The sequence below is a fragment of the Loxodonta africana genome, chromosome 22, assembly GCF_030014295.1.
Source record: "Loxodonta africana isolate mLoxAfr1 chromosome 22, mLoxAfr1.hap2, whole genome shotgun sequence".
NCBI lineage: Eukaryota > Metazoa > Chordata > Mammalia > Proboscidea > Elephantidae > Loxodonta > Loxodonta africana.
The window spans coordinates 66906541-66920440 of NC_087363.1; the positions used below are offsets into that span (position 1 = coordinate 66906541).

Below are 13900 nucleotides of genomic sequence, written 5' to 3' on the forward strand. Positions count from 1 at the left end.
AAATGTCCTTCTTTTAACCTAGTGACACTGCTTATGACAATCTATCCTATGGAAATACTCCAACACATGAAAAGGGTTTTATCTACAAAATTTCCAGCCAGAACATTACACACAGTACCAAAAAAAATAAGGAAAGGAGAGGAATAGGGGCCATTGGGAGATGGTTACATAAACAATGGTATGGTTACACGGTTTACTCAATGGAAAGCTAAGCACCCTTCAAAAATATTATGAAGATTAACAACATCGCAATTTTCTTTTACATGTTAAGAGGAAAAGCAGGCTACAAAATTCCCTATGTACCATGATTAATACTATGAAAACAAAACATGCACGTGGAAAAAGTTGGAAAGGAAATATCAAAATAAGTATCTATGTTACAGTGGTGTGAAAATGGGTGCATTTTTATTTCCTTTTCTCCATATTCCAGATTTTCTGTAATAAAAATATAATTTTAAATAAAATTCAAGTGATTAACAGAGTTCCACAATTAGAAATCCACAGGATATATGATGATAGCAGAAGAAAATGAAGCTCAAACTGAAAAGGACAACAATATTTTAACATGTTTTAATACAGTAGGATAATTTATATTTTGAAGTTTTTCAAAAAAATTATATCATAATGTAATCTCAATCACGCTAATTTTAAACTAAACTTAAAATTCTATTTTAATCTAAGCTCAAATTAATGTCAACCTATCACCATGATCATCTCTAAAACCTTGAGTGAAAAAGCCTACATTTGTTAGCAACCCCTTAACACTACAGGTAGATAAAAGCTAACATGAACTGGATTAGGGTTAGAAAATACTAGGACTGAGAAGTACCCTGAGATGGATTTCTGGTAACAAGGAGAGCCCTAAAATAATATTTTAAAACTCAAAATGATCAGTAAGTTCTTTACCAGCATCATTTTCCAGTGGCAGAACTGGGCAGGTAACAAGAATTCCAGGATACTTGTCACCAACACTATTGCCACTGCAATGCTTCCACACCCCAGCTACTTTTAATTGAATAGTCCCTCCTTGCACCAGGAAGCACAAACCAAAAGATAAAGGAGGCTCAATAGAAAGCAGGGTTAATTGGGAGACTAAGGGTCACTAAAGAGGCTAATAAGTAGTAGCTGGACAATGAATAAAGAAGACCGAAGAAGAGCTGACGCCTCTGAATTGTGGTGTTGGCGAAGAATACTGAACATACACCATGGACTGCCAAAAGAACGAACAAATCTGTCTTGGAAGAAGTACGGCCAGAATGCTCCTTAGAGGCAAGGATGGTGAGACTGCGTCTTACATGCTTTGGACATGTTGTCAGGAGGGATCAGTCCCTGGAGGAGGACATCATGCTTGGCAGAGTACAGGGTCAGCAGAAAAGAGGAAGACCCTCAACGAGGTGGACTGACACAGTGGCTGCAACAATGAGCTCAAGCCTAACAATGGCTGTAAGGATGGCACAGGACTGGGCGGTGTTTTGTTCTGTTGTGCACAAGATCACTATGAGTCAGAACCAACTCGACAGCACCTAACAACAACAATGGGTAGCACAATTGCTTAATGCACTCAGCTGCTAACTGAAAGCTTGGAGATTCCAGTCCACCCAGAGGCACCCTGGAAGAAAAGCCTAGCATCTTACTTTCAAAAATCCAGCCACTGAAAACCCTATGGATCACAGTTCTATTCTTACATACGTGGGGTCACCACGAGTCAGAATCAACTCCACAGCAATTAGTTTGGTTTTTATGGTAAAGACAAAGGAAAAATGAGAGTGAAGTAAGGCCAGCAATAGAACAGACAGAATAATTCCTGGTGTAAGCTACTTACTTTGAGGGGCAAAAACTCTATACATCGGTCCATCCCCAGCCTTCATCACCCTTAAAAAAATCATATCCAACAAAAACATAAGCTTAAGGTTATCAAAAACTTTTCCCCGTCTAAAAAACCAAAAAACTTTTCCCCGTCTAGTTCCCACCAAAAAAACCAATAGTTACTGGGGTTATGATGCTGAAAAGCCATAGTTACAACATTCAAGAAGCTCACAGTCTGATCTATTATCTCCCTCAAATGTGTCTTAACATACCTGAAAAAATGAGCCTCAGAGTAGCAGCCCACGGCCTTGATATTGTAATATAACATTTGTGACAAGTACTTTCTTACTATTAATTATATCTGAAATACCAAAGTTAGTAAAAATTTACTTTAAAATAAATTAGAGAAATGTAAGCTCATCCCTCCACCACCCCTCTGTCAGTCTGTAGCAGTGCGGTGACTTGCGTGTTGCTGTGATGCTGGAAGCTATGCCACCAGTATTTCAAATACCAGCAGGGTCACCCATGGTGGACAGGTTTTAGCAGAGCTTCTAGAATAAGACAGGCTAGGAAGAAGGACCTGGTGAATCTAATTCACACTAGCCAGTGAAAGCCTTATGAATAGGTGCGGAACACTGTCTGATAGAGTGTACGAAGAAGAGCCCCTAGGTTGGAAGGTACTCAAACTACAACTGGGGAGGAGCTGGTTCCTCAATGTAGAGTTGACCTTAATGACGTGGATGGAGTAAAGCTTTCAGAACCTTCATTTGCTGATGTGGCATGACTCAAAATGAGAAGAAACAGCTACGATCAGAAAAAAAAAGAATGAAGAAAGCCTGAGAGTTACGTGGGACACTATCAACGCACTCAGCATGATTGAGATTACTCAGAATAATTAGCACATGGTCAGAATTCCGGAACAGGAAGAAAAAAAAAAAAAGGCACAGAGAAAATTTTTAAAGACTCGCTGACAGAGAAAACTTTCCTAATATCATGAGAGACAAGAAGCTATTCAGCAAGAAGCTCAAGAGACCTCAAAAGAAAATCACCAAGACATATTAAAATCAAACTTTCCAAAACCAAAGACAGTGAAAAAATCCTGAGAGCTGTTTAGGAAAAACAAAATGTTACCTACATAGGGACTCCAATAAGGCTAAGTTCTGATTTCTCGACAGAAACCATGCAGGCAATGGGATGACATATAATATCCTGAAACAAAAAAATTGCTAACCAAGAATTATATATCCAGCAAAACTGTCCCTCAAATGATGTGAAATTAAGACATTTCCACATAAAGAGAAATTAAAGAAATTCATAAAAACCAAACCAACCTTACAAGAAATACTAAAGGAGGTCCTTTGGACAGAGAACTGACGTCAGACAATAACCTGAGATTAAGACACATGATATCACCCAGAAACCAACCCAGATAAAGAATTTTCAAAAACAAAATAAAGCTATAAGACTAAAAATATGGAACCAGAGACATCAACTTGTAAATGACAACACCTTCAAAACAAAAAGAGGGAATAAATGGTGTAGTTACAGAACTCCCATACGTTAGTGAAGTCAAGGTGATAATCAAGATAGAACAGACTGTTTTAAACTTAGGAAGATAAAAGAAAATTTCAGGATAAACGCAAAGAAAATAAACCTCACCAAAACAAAAAAGAAGAAAATCATAAAGACTCAGTAAACACAAAATCTGTAGGAATGAAGGAAACGTAAAGAAAATCCATAAACAAAAAGACATCAACACAGAAAGGTACATGAACAAAGAAATCATCAGCACGACAAAATGACAGCAGTAAATTCATACCTATAGATAATTTCACTGAAGGTAAATGGATAAAGTACACCAGTCAAGAAACAGACAGTGGTAGAATGGATAAGAAAACATGACTCATCAGTATGCTGCCTATAAGAGAAACACCGTAGACACAAAGATAAAGATAACTTAAAAAAATCAAAGGATGTAAAAAAACATATCAAGCAAACAGCAACCAAAAAAGAGCAGAAATGGCAATGCTAATCTCTGATAAAATAAGACTTTAAGGCAAAAGCCAGCAAAAGACAGAGTAGAACTGCCCCATAGAGTTTCCAAGAAGCCCCTGGTGGATTCAATCTGCCGATCTTTTGGTTAGCGGCTGTAGCTTTTAACCAATATGCCACCAAGGTTTCCAGCAAAAGAGACAAGGAAGGGTATTAGATAATGATTAGAGTCAAACCAACAAAAGGACATAACCATAATATCCATGTACCCAGTGAAAAAGCCCCCAAAATATATAAAACAAACTTCAACAGAATTGAAAAGAGAAATAGACAATTTCACAATAGTAGTAGACTTTAACATGCCACTTTCAGTGAAAAAACAGGACTAATAAGAAACTGAACAAAGGTACAGAAGATCTAAACACAACTCACTCGATCACATACACAATACAGAACATTCCACCCGGTAACAGCACAGCAGACATTCTTTTTAGCACATTATGGATCATTCCCCAGAACAGACCATATGTGAGGCCACAAGGCAAGCCTCAGTAAATTCAAGAACACTGAAATAATACAAACAATCTTCTTGGATCACGACACTATAAAATCAGAAATCAGTAACAGAAAGAACGAGGGAAAAAAATCAACTACATGGAAACTGAGTAACACCCTGCTCAAAAACCACTGGGTAATAGAAGAAATAGAAAATTCCTAGAATCAAACTCAAATGAAAACACAATATACCAAAACCTTTGGACACAGCAAAAGCAGTGCTCAGAAGTCAGCTTATAGCAATAAACACACTCAAAAAAGAAGAAAGGGCCAAAATCAACACTTGAACCCTACAACACCAACAAACAAGAAAAAGAGCAGCAAAAAAGGCCCACAGACACCAGAAAAGAAAATCAGAAGATTACAGTAGAAATAAATGAAACAGAAAAACAATAGAAAGAATAGGAAAAACTAGAAACTGGCTCTTTCAAAGGATTAACAAAATCAGCAAACCACTGGCCAAATGGACAAAGGAAAACAAAGAGAACATCAGATACACTGCTGGTGGGGTTGAAAACTGGTACAACCACTGTGGAAAACAGTATGATGCTTCCTTAAAAATTCAGAAATAGAGAAACCATATGATCAAGCGACCCCACTACTAGGTATGTATCCTAGAAAAATAAGAGCCATGATATGAATAGACACATGCACACACAAGTTCATCACAGCATTATTCACAAAGCAAAACGATGGAAACCAGCTAAGTGCCCATACCGATGGATGAATGAGTAAACAAACTATGGTACATACACACAATGGAATACTATACAACATTAAAGAATAACTATGAATCTGCTAAACATCTCACAATATGGATGAAACTGGAGGATATTATGCTGAGTGAAATAAATCAATCAAGGAAGCACAAATATTGCATGAGACCACTATTATAAAAAATCAAGAAAAGGTTTACACACAGAAAGAAACATTCTTTGATGGTTACCTGGGATGGAAAGGCAAAGAGAAAAAATCACTAACTAGACAGTAGACACGTATTAACATGGGTGAAGGGAAAAGCAATACACAATAAGGGGTGGGTCAGCATAACATGGCCAAGCCAAAGACGACACTGGGAGGTACACAAGAGTAAAAGGCAACAATGATAAATACTATTACGTACACAATACTGTAATTACAAACAGTAGCTTACAAGTGGATACATAGGTAGATATGCCAGCTGAACAAGTGTGGGATGGCATGTGGGAGTACACCCACAAGCATATATAGGTTTGGTAGAGGACACTTCTATGTATATATTTGTGTGTGCTACATGATATCCACGTATACAGTACAGCACACAGCGGTCAAAGTTATAAAAACTCCTCGGCCATAACCAAACACCTTCAGGGACTGAGTCACTGGGCTTGAGGGCTGAGGACCATAATCTCAGAGAACATCTAGGTCAATCGGCATAATACAGTCCGTAAAAACAATGTTCTACATCCTACTTTGGTGAGTAGCGACTGGGGTCTTAAAAGCTTTCGAGCAGCCATCTAAGATACAACTATTGGTCTCTTCTTGTCCAGGGCAAATAAGAGTGAATAAAATCAAAGACTCAAGGAAAAAGCTAGACCAAAGCACTAATGGGCCACAGGAACCATGGCCTCCATTAGCCTAAGTCCAGAAAAGCTAGATGGTGCCCAGCTACCACTCACTACCAACCACTGTGATCAGGATCACAATAGAAGGTCCTAGACAGAGTGTTGAGAAGAATGTAGAACAAAATCCAAATCCATAAAGAAGGCCAGACTTACCTTTATGCGTTGGAATCAACTTGAAGACAACAGGTTTGTTTGTTTGTTTGTTTTACTGGTCTGACAGAGATTGATGTAACCCCCGAGGCTAAGGCCCTTAAACACCCCTCAAACCTGGAACTGAACTCACTCTGAGATCACCTTTCAGCCAAACAAAATACAGGCTATAAAGAACAATAACACCCGTGAGGAAGGTGCTCCTCGGAACAACCAACTATTTGAGACCAAAAGTGCAGCATTTCCCAAAAACAAAGTTCAGAAAGCTAGAAGGGGCAGGAAAGATGGGCGAATGGAAACGGGGAACCCAGAGAGGAAGTGGGCAGAGTGCTGTCACACTGAGGGGACAGGAACTAATGTCACAAAACAAAAGGTGTATAAATTGTTGAACGGGAGACTAATCTACTCCGTAAACTTTCACCCAAACCAGAATAAAATGTTCAAAAAAGGAAAAGAAACAGTGGCAAACATCGGTTAATAATTGGAACATGGAATGTATGAAGTATGAATCTACGAAAACTGAAGTTATCAAAATGAAATAGAACGCTTGAAGATAGATATCCTAGGCATTAGATAGCTGAAATGGACTGGTATTGGCCATTCTGAATCAGACAATCACATGATCTATTATGCCAGGAATGACAAATTGAAGAGAAATGGGGTCAGCTTCATTGTCAAAAAAAAACTTAAAGATCTATCCTGAAGTAGAACGCTATCAGTGATAGGATAATATCCATATGCCTACAAGGAAGAGCAGTTAATATGACTACTATTCAAATTTACTCACCAACCGCAAATGTTAAAGATGAAGAAATTGAAGATTTTTACCAAAATCAACAGTCTGAAATTGATCAAACATGCAATCAAGAAGCATTGGTAACTACTGGTGATTAGAATGTGAAAGCTGTAAACAAAGAAGAATCAGTAGTTGGAAAATACAGCCTTGGTGACAGAAACCATGCCAGAGATCACAGGAGAGAATTCTGCAAGACCAACGACCTATTATTGGAAATACTTTTTTTCAACATCATCAATGGGGACTACACATGGGGACCTCCAGATGGAATACACAGGAATCAAATCAATTATATCTCTGGAAAGAGACGATGGAGAATATCGTCAGTCAGAACAAGGCCAGGGGCTAACTGTGGAAGAGACCATCAATTGTTCCTATGCAAGTTCAAGTTGAGGCTGAAGAAAATTAAAACAAGTCCATGAGACCCAAAGTACAACCTTGAGTATATCACACCTGAATTCAGAGACCATCCTCAAGACAGATTTGATGCACTAAACACTAATGGTGGAAGACCAATGGAACTGTGGAAGGACATCATACGTGAAGAAAGCAAAAGGTCATTAAAAAGACAGGAAAGAAAGACCAAAATGGATGTCAGAAGAGACTCTGAAACTTCCTCTTGAATGTAGAGTAGCTAAAGTGAATGGAAGAAATGATGAAGTAAAAGAGCTGAACAAAAGATTTCAAAGGGAAGCACGAGAAGACAAAGTCTTATAACAAAATGTGCAAAGACCTGGAGTTAGAAAACCAAAAAGGAAGCACATGCTGGAAATTTCTCAAGCTGAAGGAACTGAAGAAAAAACTCAAGCCTTGAGTTGCAGGTTTGAAGGATTCTAAGGGCAAAACACTGAAGGACGCAGGAAGCATCAAAAGATGGAAGGAATACACAGACTCACCGTACCAAAAAGAAGCATTTAAGGAGGTAGCATATGATCAAGAACCAATGGTACTGAAGGAAGAAGTGCAAGCTGCACTGACAACACTGCCAAAAAATAAGGATCCAGGAATTGACGGAATACCAACTGAGATGTTTCAGCAAATGAATACAACGCTGAAAGCACTCACTCATCTATGCCAAGAAATCTGGAAGACAGCTGCCTGGCCAACGGACTGGAAGAGATCCATATTTCTTCCCATTCCAAACAAAGATGATCCAACAGAATGTGGAAATTATCAAGCAATATCATTAATATCACACACCAGTTAAATTTTGCTGCTGAAAGCAGAGAATACCAGGAAGATGTTTACCTGTGTTTTACACAAAGGCATTTGACTGTGTGGATCACAACAAATTATGGATAACATTGTAGAGAATGGGAATTCCAAGACACTTAGCTGTGCTCACGTGGAACCTGTACACAGACCAAGGGGCAGTTGTTCAAACAGAACAAGGGGATACTGCATGGTTTAAAATCAGGAAAGGTGTGCTTCAGGGTTGCATCCATTCACCATACTTCTTTAGTCTGTATGCTGAGCAAATCATCTGAGAAGCTGGACTTTGATGAAGAAGAACATGGCACTGGGATTGGAGGGAGACTCACTAACAACCTGCCATATGCAGATGACATGACCTTGCCTGTGGAAAATGAAGAGAACTTTGAAGCACCTAGTGATGAAGATCAAAGTCTACAGCCTTCAGTATGGATTACATCTCAACATAAAGAAAAGTATCCTCACAACTCGACCAATAAGCAACATTATGATAAATGAAGAAAATACTGAAGTTATCAAGGATTTCATTTTACTTGGATCCACAATCAACACCCATGAAAGCAGGTGTCAAGAAATCAAACAATGTATTGCATTGGGCAAATCTTCTGCAAAAGACCTCTTTAAAGTATTAGAAAGCAAAGGTGTCACTTTAAGGGCTAAGGTGCACCTGACCCAAGCCATCGTATTTTCAATCGCATCTTATGCATGTGAAAGCTGGACAATGAATAAGGAAGACCGAAGAAGAATTGACACCTTTGAATTGTGGTGCCGACAAAGATTGTTAAATATTCCATGTGAAAGCTGGACAATGAATAAGGAAGACCGAAGAATTGACACCTTTGAATTGTGGTGCCGGCAAAGATTGTTAAATATACCATGGACTGCCAAAAGAATGAACAAATCTGTCTTGGAAGAAGTGCAGCCAGAATGCTCCCTAGAAGCAAGGATAGCGAGACTACATCTCACATACTTTGGACGTGTTATCAGGAGGTACCAGTCCCTGGAGAAGGACATCTTGCTTGGTAAAGCGGGGGTTCAGCAAAAAAGAGGGAGACCCTCAAGGAAACGGATTGACACACTGGCTGCAAAAATGGGTTCAAACACAGCACTGACTGTAAGATGACACAGGATCTCGCAGCATTTCCTTGTGTTGTACACAGGGTCACCGTGAGTCAGAACCAAGTAGGAGGCACCTGACAGCAACAACAACAAGCTTATCCCTGTAACAAACTCACTCCCACTCACACTTCTACAGCTTTCTTGGGTCTCATATGCCATAATACAGTGTCCTGAAATGCATATTACCTACTGCTTTTCAAAATCTGATAATGCCCATAAGAACACACCTTCCCTCAAACATCATCTGTCAATTGTTTTCCTAGAAGAAAAGCATCGATACCATCTGAACTTCCTCAGCTGTTCCCTTCAAGGACCCAGCTTTGAACAGAAAGACACCTTCATCCCATTCTGCATGCAAGACAGTGTCCTTCACAAGACACTTTACTTTTAACAAAGGTTCTTATTCTGGAGACACTGAACCCCTACAATCTTTGAATAAGCCTCAGGGGATTACTGTAACACCCATGCTTGTACTGTACAAAAATCATATTATCTATACTCATGTATGCATTCTTCCATAGGAATAGAGGATATATCCAAAAATCAAAACCCAAACCAGTGCTGTTGAGTTGATGCCAACTCATAGTGACCCTACAGGACAGAGTAGAACTGCACCATAGAGTTTCCAAGGAGCACCTGGTGGATTCAAATTGCAGACCTTCTGGTTAGCAGGTATAGCAATTAACCACTATGCCACCAGGGTTTCCAGAGCATATATCCAAAAAAAAAAAAATTTTTTTTTTAGGGATGTGTAAATCCAAAAAGATCAGGAACCATCCAAGATTTGCTAACTTAAATCCATCCACACTATGATGATCTGACTCAGGTCAGATAGTCAGCTTTCCTCTCTGACCCTCCTGCTCTATTCCTGCCTACTTAATGTTGATAAAATCCACAAACAGGTAAAGTGCTTACTATATCCCACACACCGTTCTTAGCACTTTACACATAATAATTTATTTAATTCTCGCAACAACCCTATGAAGTGGGCACTATTATTATCCCATCCCAGAGACAAGCAGCTTACACAGAGAGAAGTGAAGTCACTTGCCAAAGGTCACACAGCTATCTGTCTGAAGGTTGAAGTAAAACTTCTCAAAAGGAAATGTGGGTATTTGCTTGTGTGCACATTTCTTACTTCTCTCTCAGCTAATGTGTCTTTCAGTTTAACTCCTCACCCAAGTCAGAAAGAAAATACACAGTTTTGTTGTCAGACTCATCTCTGCTAGCTGCCAATTACACATATAGCTCAATTAAAGTGGTAAAAAACTTTTTTGTCCCAGGAAAATGATAAAAATTATGAAACTCGGTTTGGAATTTTCAAGTTAAATACCTAATCAGTCCAAAGTTATCTATTCAGATGACATGCTCCTATATGTAGAAAATACTAAAGAATCTACACAAAAAAACTACTGGAACTAATAAGTTTAGCCAGATCACAGAATATCAAACCAATATACAAAAATCAAATTTATTTCTTCTATATGCTAGCAACAAAATTAAATTAAGAAAAATAACTGCATTTATAATACCATCAAAAAGAATTAAATACTTAAGAATAAATTTAACAAAAAAGCATTAAGTCCTAGTCACTCAAAACTATAAAACACTGCTGACAGACATTAAGGAAGACCTAAATACATGAAGAGATATATGATGTTCATGGATTGGAAGGCTCAATACTAAGATATCAATTCTCTCCAAACTGGTCTACAGATCCAATATAATTTTATAAAAATCCCAGTAGATTTTTTGTAGAAACAAACAAGCTGACCCCTAAAATTTATAAGCAAAAGACCTATAACACAAAACAATTTTGAAGAAGAACAAAGTTGGAAGACCTACACTACCTAATTTCAAAACTTAGACTAAAGCTAATCAAGAGAACGTAGTATTGGCAGAAGGATAGACGTACAGATCGGTGAAAGAGAAAAAAAAAAAAAAAACCCCCACTGCTATCAAGTCGATTCGGACTCACAGCATGGCTGTAAATCTTTACAGAAGCAGAGAGAGTCCAGAAATAAACCCACATTTATGATCAATTCATTTTCAACAAATGTGACAAGACAATTAAATGAGGGGAGGACAGTCTTTTAAACAAATGGTGCTAAAACAATTGTACATCCATATGCAAAATAATTAACTCAGACCCTACCTGACAGCACACACAAAAATTAACTCCAAGTGGATCAAAGACCTAATATAAAACCTACACTAGAAGAAAACACAGAAGAGATCTTTGTGACCTAGGGTTAAGCAAAGAGTTACTAGATATGACACCAAAAGCACGATCCATAACAGAAAAAAATTGATAAGCTGGACTTCATCGAAATTAGAAATCTTTGCTCTTCAAAAGACAACATTAAAAAATAAAAAGTATAAGCCACAAATTAAAAAAAAAAAAAACCCTGTAAATCCTGTAACTCATAAAGCACTTATGTCTACAATATATAAAGAACTCTTACAACTCAAAAACACCAAAAAAAAGGGGGGGGGGAAGATTTGAGTAGATGTTACCAAGATTTAAAACAAATGGTAAACATTTGAAAAGATGCTCAATATATTTAATCATTGAGGAACTACAAATTAAAATGCCCATGAGATACCACTAACACACCCACTAGAATGGCTAAAATCAAAATGACTTACAAATTGCAAGCCTTAGCAAGGATGTGAACCTTCACGTAATGCTAGTAAGAATGTAAAACGGTACAACCACTTTATCATTTTACACTTCGGTAAAGTTTGGCAGTTTCTTAAAAAGTGAAACATGTATTAATCATAAACACCAAAAAAAAACCTGCTGCCACAGTCAATTCTGACTCATGGCGACCCCATGTGTCAAACTAACCATACGATCCAGCAGTTATATTCCTAGAAACCTACCCAGAGAAATGAAAACATTTGTCCACAACAAGACACATAAGTGAACATTCATGACGGTATTGCTTATAATAGCCCCAAAATACAATGCAAACGCCAATCAACTGGTGAATGGATAAACAAATTGTGATATATCCATACACTGGGATATTATTCAGCAATACAAAGGAACAAACTGTTGATCATGCAACAACATGGATGGCTCTCAAAGGCATTATTCTAGGCATGGATACATATTTGGTTGTTAGCTAATGGAACCTCAGATAAGTACCAGTTATTGGCAAAAAGATCATCATATCCTAACCCTAAACTGTACTCTCGGATGTCAAACATGCCTGTCAGCATTTAATTTTCTAATCCATAAATCAAAGACGTTGAAACAGATGATCTTGAAGTTCATTTCCAGTTTTTAGGTCAGACAATTTGAAGATGAAAGCTCGTTGTTGTTGTAAGGTGCCCTTGAATAGGTGCAACACATACCAACCCTATGTACAACAGGAGGAAACACTGCCCAGTCCTGCGCCATCCTCACATTGATTGTTATATTTGAGCCCAGTGATGCAGCCCCTTTGTCAATCCATCTCATTGAGGGTCTTCCTCTTTTTCGCTGACCCTCTACTTTACCACGCATAATGTCTTTCTTCAATCTCCTGATAACACGTCCAAAGTACGTGAGACGAAGTCTTGCCATCCTCACTGCCAAGGAACATCCTGTCATATTTCTTCCAAGACAGACTTGTTCGTTCTTCTGGCAGCACATGGTATATTCAATATTCTTCGACACCATAATTCAAAGGCATCAATTCTTCTTCAGTCTTCCCCATTCATTGTCCAGCTTTTCATGGATATGAGGCAACTGAAAATATCACGGCTTGGGTCAGGCAAGCCTTAGGCCTCAAAGTGACATCTCTGCTTTTGAACACTTTAAAGAGGTCTTTTGCAGCAGATTTGCCCAATGCAATACATAGTTTGAGTTCCTGACTGCTGCTTCCATGGGCATTGTGGATCCAAATAAAATTATATCCTTCAAACTTCAACATTTTCTCCATTTATTATGATGTTGCTTACTGGTCGAGCTGTGAGGATTTTTGTTTTATGTTGAGATGTAATCCACATTAAGACTGTAGTCTTTGTCTTCATCAGTAGGTGATTCAAGTCCTCTTCACTTTCAGCAAGCAGGGTTGTGTCATCTGCATAATGCAGGCTGTCAATGAGTCTTCCTCCAACCCCGTTGCCATGTTCTTCTTCATATAGTCCAGCTTCTTGAATTATTTGGTCAGCATACAAACTGAGTAAGTATGGTGAAAGGATGCAAACCTGAAGCACACCTTTCCTGGTTGTAAACCATGCAGTACCTCCTTGCTCTGTTTGAACGACTGCCTCTTGGTCCACGTACAAATTCCACATGAGCACAATTAAGTGTTCTGGAACTCCTATTCTTCACATTATCATCCATAACTTGTTTTGACCCACAGAGTCGAATGCCTTTGCACCGTCAATAAAAAACAAGTAAACACCTTTCTGGTATTCTCTGCTTTCAGCCAAGATCGATCTAGCATCAGCAATGGCATCCCTCGTTCTATGTCCTCTTCTGAATCTGATTTGAATTTCTGGCAGTTCCCTGTCGATATACTGCTGCAACTGTTTTTGAATGATCCTCAGAAAAATTTAACTGGTGTGTGATATTAATGATATTGTTTGATAATTTCTGCATTCTGTTGGATCACCTTTCTTTGAAATGGGCACAAATATGAATCTCTTCCAATCCGCTGGCCAGGTAGCT

At 38.4% G+C, this 13900-nt stretch overlaps 1 protein-coding gene across 14 annotated transcripts in view; it reads right to left on the reverse strand.

Moving 5' to 3' along the window:
• KMT2C (lysine methyltransferase 2C) overlaps nt 1-13900 on the reverse strand; it is a 395919-nt gene that overhangs the window by 366859 nt on the left and 15160 nt on the right. The gene's annotated exons all lie outside the window — the stretch shown is intronic.